We start from the raw sequence: 8580 nt of genomic DNA, 5'->3' as shown, positions 1-8580 counted from the left end.
ACTGCTGAGATGTTCGTATGAGTTAATGCATTAGAAATAATTCCCTACGGCAGTATGTTTGTCATTTTGATGTTATCATTTAGCAAAAAAGTATTTTCCTTGATTTGTCTTGTCCTTTAAAATGGAGCATGAGAAGCAAGCACTTAAGTCCTCAAAGCACTGGAAAATATGAAGTGGGACTCAAAGTCCTGGGCAATATCCCCCCTGCTTGAATGCATGAGAACCATCAGTGTTATTTGCAACACAGCTCTGCTCACAATATAAAATACTTCACACCAGGATACTTGCCATGGAGAAAAGCTCTAATGTAGTGGGGATTACACTGGGTTAGCAATCAATGGTATGGATTTTTTTTCCTCTCAATCCTAGACAAGTCCTTTTTTCTGTTTGAGCTTCAGCTCCCTTTACTGCCATGCCTCAATACCATAGTTGCTGTGAGGATCAAATGAGATCAAGGTTGTGAATGCTTTGTAGAAGACCAGATGCTACACAAATGCAACTTGATCCCACAAATATTTCTTGAGCAGTACATTGCATTCTTTGAGAACAATGACAAGAACTAGACCCCTTCCTCAGTGAGCTTACAAGCTATTTGGGAAGACAGGCATGAAAACACATAACTGTAATAGCTGGTGGAGTTTGATAAATCCCATAATTCTGAAAGGCCCTTTAAAGTCTTGGGTGAGATTGATAAGAGAAAAGATCTAAATGGATCAGGTTAAAAACATTTTCTATTGGTTTTCTACTGCGGCATAACAAATTGCCACAAACCCGTAGACTTAAACCAATACCTATCGGTTATCTCAAATTTCTGTAGGTCAGAAGTATGGACACAGCATAGCTGGATTCTCTGCTCAGGACTTCCCAAGGCTGAAATCAAGGTGTCAGCTGGGCTACGTTCTCATGTGGGGCTTGTGGTCTCCCAATCATGTGTTTGTTGGCAAAATTCAGTTCCTTGCTCCTTGCTTGCTGTTGGTGAGGGGTTGCTCTCAGCTCCTAGAAGCCACTCACCACTAACTCTGGGTCCTTTATCGTGTGACCCTGTCCATCTTCAAAACCAAGAATGGAAAATCTCCCTTAAGTCTGATTCCCTTATTCAGGAAGAGTTTTGTCTATTTTTAGGACCCACCTGATTAGGTCATCTCCACCAGGATAACCTCCCTTTCTTAAAGTCAATTATGCCATGTAATGTAACCTATCTAGGGAGTGACTGTCCCGTCATATCTGCAAGTCCCACCCACACACACACAAAGAAGAGGATTATATAAGATGTGTATACCAAGGGACAGGAATCTTGGGGGCCATCTTAGAATTCTGTCTTCCGCATACCCCCAGCTACTCATGAAAGCATCCCAAAGCCTTAGGGGCACCTGAAACACAGCTCTGTTTGTCCTCATGCCCATTCTCTTCCCACTGCACCACATTGAATGCTCATGACCACCTAAATGCTACCTGAGTTTTCCTGGTCTTCATCTCCACTGATCTGACCATGTGTTTAATTTAAATCCTACTGGTGCCTTTTTCTTGCTCAACTCCAGCCTTCCTGCCATGGCTAAAACAAGGCATATTACACCTGGGCATCACATGACACCTGGCTGCCCACTCACTCATCCTCTAACACTGCCCACAGTGTCTTCCCAGGTGCTGTGCACATTCTGAAATACATCATTCCCAGAACACTGCCAGAGTGAGCACACATATCCACTTAGAAGAATGGAAACCCCAAGCCCTAGAGTGCAGAAATGGTCCCAATTTCAAAGAGATGGGCTCAATGCCAGCTCACATCTTTGATGTTGGTTTTGAAATTTATTTATCACATTTAGAATTCAGAGAAGATAATAAAAAGAAGAAGAAGAAGAAGAAAAGCCTTGTTTCTCTTTGGAGATTTATATTATTTACCCTGCAGCAAAGTATTTATATCACTGCATATGAAAGGATCATGAATATTGTAAAAGTATGTGTTGAATTCCTTAGTTACTCCTTTTGAGAAACTTTTACAAGTTGCATGAGCTGTTTAAGGTCCCTATGGTATCTGCTGCTGTGTACACACACACTCACACACACACACACACACACACACACACACGATAGGACTTGGGTTTGTTTGTTGGTTTGGTACTCTTTTTATTGTGGTAACACATATACAACATGAAATTTCCCATTTTAACACTTTCAAACACACAACCCAGTGGTACAAGTTACATTCACAGTGTCATGCTACCATCACCAATGCAATAGAATTTAGTTGTGATCATTCCTTTCTCATTTGGTTAACATTTTTCTGCTTGTGATTATCTGAAATCTTCAGGAAGTGAAATACTTCATAAAGATATATAGAACTATCCTTCTAGATGAACAGCATGAGTTAGTTAATCGTAATGTTATCCAGAGAGGGCATTTAACTTAGTGCTTCCCAACCTTTTCTGCACATCATGGCATATGTAGAAAATGGTGACATGTGTAAGACACTCTGGGATAATTAGATGAGGCTGCAGGAGGCCACTGCCTTGGGGCTCTGGCCACTTTCAGCCCGGTGGTGTGCCCTGAGAATTGAGGGCACAGTCTGCCCACGTACCTAGAGCCCATTTTACTCACTGGCACACCTCTTGGATAGCTCTCCTTGGCTCAGTGGACAGTGTTTAATCAGTAACTGAGTATAGTCAGGGGTTCAATTTAATGACTCTTTTCTGAGAGCTTATTATGTGTTAGGCACTGAATGAACCTAGGTACTAGGAACATGGAGTTGAATGAAACACTGCCAGTAGTAACCCACAGTCTAGTGTGAAAATTTGTACTCCATGATTAGGATACAAAATCATTTTCATCCTTTTGCAACTCCATGTGGCTGATAACGGCCCCCTGAGGCACTGGTTGAGGAATATTATGAAGTCTTCTCCAGGGGCTGAGAGGAAACAACTTATAATCATTTAACAATATTTGCAGTGGGTTGAGCGGCAGGGAAAGTACATCAGTGTGAAAGCCACACACCCGCTAGGCCTGTTCCTTTAACTGCAGGACTATGATATTAAAAGTCAATTATAGGTTCTACTTTCAATTGTCACATATTACTCATATGACTAAATTGTGTTTTCATTAACCTCCCTAGTAATTACCATTGTGTTTAGTAATCAACATCACTGATTTACGCAAGTTACTTTCAAGTTGATCACTCTAGCACTTAAAAACAATAGCTTTGAATGGAGCTATTTCCTGGGAGAATGTTAAATGTTTCCGAGTTCAGTTATCCAAGGAAAGGCGGCTCCCTGCATGCAAGGGAAGAGAATGAGGAGTTTTCTGGCAGCTGGACCAAGATAAAGTGTTCAAATAAGTGTCGTAGTGGTTTGGAAGTGAATGGGAGTAACTCACTGTTTCCTGCCTAAAATTGTACTGTTGGATGCATTCAGCTGCCTTACCCAGAGTGCTTTTAATTACTGATGTAAATTCTGATAGGGTCCTCAAGGGATCAGAAATAACCTTTAGCCATTAGGACTGCAAACAATAGTAGGGCTGCAAAGGAAAGGTAGCTGCTGCAAATGGTTCCAAGGCAACTCCTTTATGCTCAATTCATTGTCTAAGCCTCATGCCACTGAGCTGGTTGCACAGGGGTCTGGATTCTAATCTAAGAACTTTAATTTAGGGAGGCAGCCCTGAAAGTCCCATTTTTCAGCACACTGAAAGATGGGCCTAAAGCCTGGGGAGGGATGAAAGGAAGGTAGACAGTGCTGTGGGCTTTATACTATATTTAAAGGAGAGGAAGTAAGAGGAAAGTGTCGCTTAATTAGTGTACCTGTACTAGATGCTTTAGAGCTTACTCTAAATTACCTCTCAGGAGACAATTCTTAAGTACTTGAGACTCACCCAGATAAATTGGTTTCAGGGGTGCCCCAAACATGGACCCAGAAAGGGCCACTGCACCTCTTGCCCCTGGTTATGAAATGAAGACTCTAAAGGGCAGTTTGCAGATGCACCATCCAAAGACAGTCAGGTCAGAAACAACTAGATCTCCTGAACTCTAGACACCAGTTGAAACAAGATGAAGCAAAACAGGAAGTTCAGGTTTGCAGTTAAAATTGGGAGAGACCCCTAAGAGAAGGTGTGGAGCCCTCTCAAATCTTTCTGCCTCTCAGAATCCCTCTCTGAACTCCTAAAATCCCAGCTAAGACCAGAGATGACCTCCCATGCCCATGAACCCATGAGAGAAATTCACTGGGCATTGGGACCTGTTAATTGAAAAGTTCTTCAATGTGACTTTATCATTCTCAAGGGGAATGATAAAATGAATGAATAAATATGTTTATTTCATGAGCAAGACCAAACTCACTTTTCCTTTGCATTTAATGCAGGGCAGTTGAAATTGCTTCCATTGACAGGGACTGAATTTATTGAGGTGTCTTCCTGAGGGACTGATCCTTCAAAAATAAAAACAACAAAGGGCAATCCAAATTTAGAGGAAGAGCAACAAATTGGAAGACCCTGAACACTATTCTTTAGAGATGACTCACCTCTTGCTTAGCCAAAACTCATAAAGCTGCCCTTCGTTTTAAGTAGGAACACCATAGCAAGCTCATCACCCCACCCCCATTTATCTATCATCAGTTCCACAGAAGCATCTGTTTATGAAAAGACTTTATTAACTGGCTGTAATTGGATTCTCTTGAGGAAACATTGTAACCTAAATTTAGGAACTCTCTCCATTTCCCCCTAACTATAGGTAATCTGAGACATGAGTTATGGTAACAGAAACTCTAACTGTTCATTATCAGTGGACGAAGATTTGAATTATTACCCTATCTTTGAAAATGAAGTAAAAACATTCCCTTCCTTAGGCATAGACAATTGTAGGGTACAAAATACCTTTATAATTCAATCTTATCTAATTTCTTAACATGATCCCAAAGTCAAAGTGAGTGATTCAGAGGTCTGAATTCAGGGGTCACTCAAAGTGAGGATTTTAATCTTTCAACCCCAAGCCTGCCACTCCTTCTACCACACTAGAGAGGCCTGCAGAAACGACTGCCATTCCGCTTTCTCTCTCCAGGGAACAAAGCAATGAATGGCACTGGTATTGTTGCCATTGGCTATTGATTCTTTTTCTGAAAATCCAGTTTATTTCCATGTTGTGGACAGATCCAGTCAGTGTGATCAGTTTTTCTGCATGTGTAATTTATCAAAATAAGTTTTCCTATAAGACTCTTTTTCATCAATTCTGAAAATCCTGCTCTGACAACATACCCAAATAAACCTCTCGAAAATCAACTCTTAAATTTAGAAGAAAGTGTGCAAGTCTTTCTTATAACATTACTGCACTACAAATGGCTAAAGAGCAATTTATGTTTTGAAGGTCACCAGCACCACAGTTGAGATCAGGAAGTTAATGTTTTAGTGCACTGGGCTCCAGTTTTAGCCAACATGCTACGTTGTCCTTTGTTTTGGGGGGGGGGGGGGACACAAATGGACTTGAGGGTTTCCACTATATGAAAAAGATATGACTCTGCAAGCAAAACAGTATAAGCTGCTTTTTTTCTTAAGACCTGGACATTTTAAGACAAAGCTTTGCATAACATTACACAATTTTTTATTATTAAATGAGAAAATGTCACCTGTTACATCGCCACATTGCTGCTAGTCAGAGAAATGCTGCAGTGATGAAGAAAGTCAACATTGGATCAATCAAAGTCCTCATTTCTACAACATTCACTTACAAATAAATGATGTTCAGCACAGTCCAACCAAATATTCTTCGTTTTCTTCATACTGAAGTCCCCCCCACCAAGAAAATCATCTCCTAATGGGGATTACTACATATAGTTATTCATTTTTACAATTCAGTCCCAAACGTATGAGAGATGGATCACACTAAAATTTTTTAAGCTGTTAAGAAATCTGTCACACATTGTCATCATCTGATGTCACTGCTGGTTGTCTCTGTGTCATTATTCTCAATAGGGCATTGGAAAGTGCTATTGTTCCAGGGTCCAAACGCAAAGTCACAGATCACGTCATTATTCAACCACCATTATTTTCTCAGACCATTCTTCTCTAACTGTTTACTATTAACTGGGAATTCTCATTTCATCCTTAGTTAAGGGAGCACATGTTTTATCATTTTCACTGTCTTCCTGACAACCCATCGCCTTTAACAACCTGTATTCTGCCTCAAGTGAATGTGAAAAGAACATCAGTTTGTGAAAAGGTTGAAGACCCAGTGATCTGTTGGGAAATCACCAAAGCATTACCATTCTCTTGTGGAACTTCACTTTCATCAAAGTTTCGGTTTATATCCCTCTTTTGACGAGTTCTATTGCTGTTACACAAATTACATGAGTCATCATCCTTCTCTGAGCCAGCATGGCTTTTTGTTTTCTTGTTCTTCTTCTACTCTGTTCCTTTTCAAAGCTTTCAAAACTCCATTCTTCTTATCAGTCTACATTCATGTAGCTTTGGTTAGAAGAGGCTGCTGATTAAGTTTGCCAACAGGTGAAGACGAATTTGAGCCTTACACTCTTTCACTGAATTTGTTGAAGAACTAAAATTCTTGGCAGTTGATTTGAAAGCCTAAAGTTGCCAACACCATATGTAGGCTCATGAGGAAAAGAAGTCTCAATTTTATTTTCTTTCGTTTGGCTTTTCCATTGTATAGGTTTTGTAGGTGGAGCAGGTTTAGGGACTAAGCCTTTATAAACATTTGGATCAGTCCCATTCTTAACAAGTTATGACTGAAGATTTCTACTACTGGGAATCCAGATAGCCATAAATCTTTTGTGTTACCTTACTTTAATGGCCAGCATTCTTGGAGCTCTAGATTTAGGATTCAGAGGATAGCCTAAGAGAGGAGGTTGAGAGATTTGTTATGGTTAGGTATGTGTGTTACTGGGTGTGTAGGTCCCGTAAATCTGCAACTAAAGATTTACTATGTTTTGATTCTCTTTCATATTCAGGATTTAAAGATGGACAATCCTCAGCCTCAAAATCTTTGCATTCCCTTTTTTTCTTCTTTCCTTCCAGCTTCATAGTCAGATATGCTATTTTCATGCAGTCCTCTGCTCTTTCCAAAATGGAAAATATTGCCACAAGAATGGAAACTTCCACCATAATATCTCCCTCATTGATTTATGTTCTCAGTACCATTTCTTCCATGCATATGCCATGCATTTTTTTCTTTCCTTCAAAAGTACCTCCATTAGGATGCCCAGTACCAGAATCAAAGCCATTTAAAGAGTTATGGCATTGACGATTCACATCATAATGATTTTCTGTCCATGAAAAGTTTTCAGAATGCTTTTCAAAATTCAATGACTGGTTATTTATTCTTAACAAAATGGAACTTGGTTCCTTGAATTGAAAATTAAATGTGGATTGAAGAGCTGATCTCCATTCAATTGAGAACAGAAAAAGAAAACATTGATTTGAGTCATACCTGCAGGGATTTGCAAATCATTAGGCTTGGAGGCTTGAGCATGGACCTTCAGGGTACTGAGAGTATGCAAGCTTTGAAAGATGGATGACATTTGTATCCATAACATGGGGGATTTGGCAAAATAGAACATGTTTCCACTTCTGGGCCTAAGGACATATGTAATAACCTACAGAGACCTTGACAAGGGTAATTTAGGTCTTTTCAATTATAGAAATCTAGTGCAGAACTTGGGTAGGTTGGGGGGACAACTGGGAGTCCTCTCTTGCCCTTGGGCTCTGGATAAGTCCAAATGCCTTTATGAGCTATAGACCCTCATTCCCAGTCTCCTCAGGGACGCAGGCCTGAGACCCAAGCTTTGGAAGGGAAAGGGGGACAGGGAGGCAGAACCAACAGCCGCAGAGAAGGAGCATCATTTGAAAGTTTTCACTTGCTTCCAGCTTGGTAGAAACAGGCCTCCACCAATCCTCCACCAATCCTTTGCCTGGAATTCCCTAGAACTTGTTTCCTCCCCTCAGTGGTGAGAGACTTGAAAACCAGGCCCTAGAGCTAAGTAGTTCCAACAAAAATCATGTAGCATGCAAGTCTAAAATATTTACTCTCTGGCCCTTTAAGAAAAGTTTGTTAGCCCCTGGGTATGCTTATTAAAGACAGTTTACAGGAATCCTGCTGCTGTGTCTGGTTTGAAGTGCAGGCCACATCGTGCATTAAGCAAGAATGTGTCAACGGATGACAGACGAGGTGACTTCTCAATCTTTATAGGAAATCAAGGGTGTGCTAAAGGAAGAAAGCAAGGAAATGCATCATGCTGGGATCAGAAAAGACCTTTACTCAAAAAAGCCATGATGGTCTGTGTAAGATCAGACAAGCAAGTGCTGGCCAGACAGTATTGGGATGTCCAACTCCAGCTCCAGCAATGCTGGGAATGCAGAGGGGTGGGGAGGGTGCAGGAAGCACTCAAGGTGGCTCCCTAGCCCTTCATGACCATGTGGTCTGCAGTACCTTCCTAAGGAAACACATGCAAACTTCAGAAAAGTACAATGTAAATTATACAGAGAGACAGAGGTAAACAGGCTGTACCCAGCCATTCCATAATCAAACCAATGTTTATGGCCCACACCCAACCATCTTTTTGGCAATAACAGCAGGGGCAGCAGTAAGAACAG

General features: G+C 40.8%; 1 pseudogene; it reads right to left on the bottom strand.

Moving 5' to 3' along the window:
• Positions 1-5886: 5886 nt before the first annotated feature.
• On the bottom strand, positions 5887-7459 carry LOC143686625 (vasculin pseudogene; annotated as a pseudogene).
• Positions 7460-8580: the final 1121 nt, after the last annotated feature.

Source organism: Tamandua tetradactyla, chromosome 6 (assembly GCF_023851605.1).
Source record: "Tamandua tetradactyla isolate mTamTet1 chromosome 6, mTamTet1.pri, whole genome shotgun sequence".
NCBI classification, from domain to species: domain Eukaryota; kingdom Metazoa; phylum Chordata; class Mammalia; order Pilosa; family Myrmecophagidae; genus Tamandua; species Tamandua tetradactyla.
Note: the sequence above shows the minus strand (reverse complement) of the source record. Positions and strands in the feature narration are given on the sequence as shown.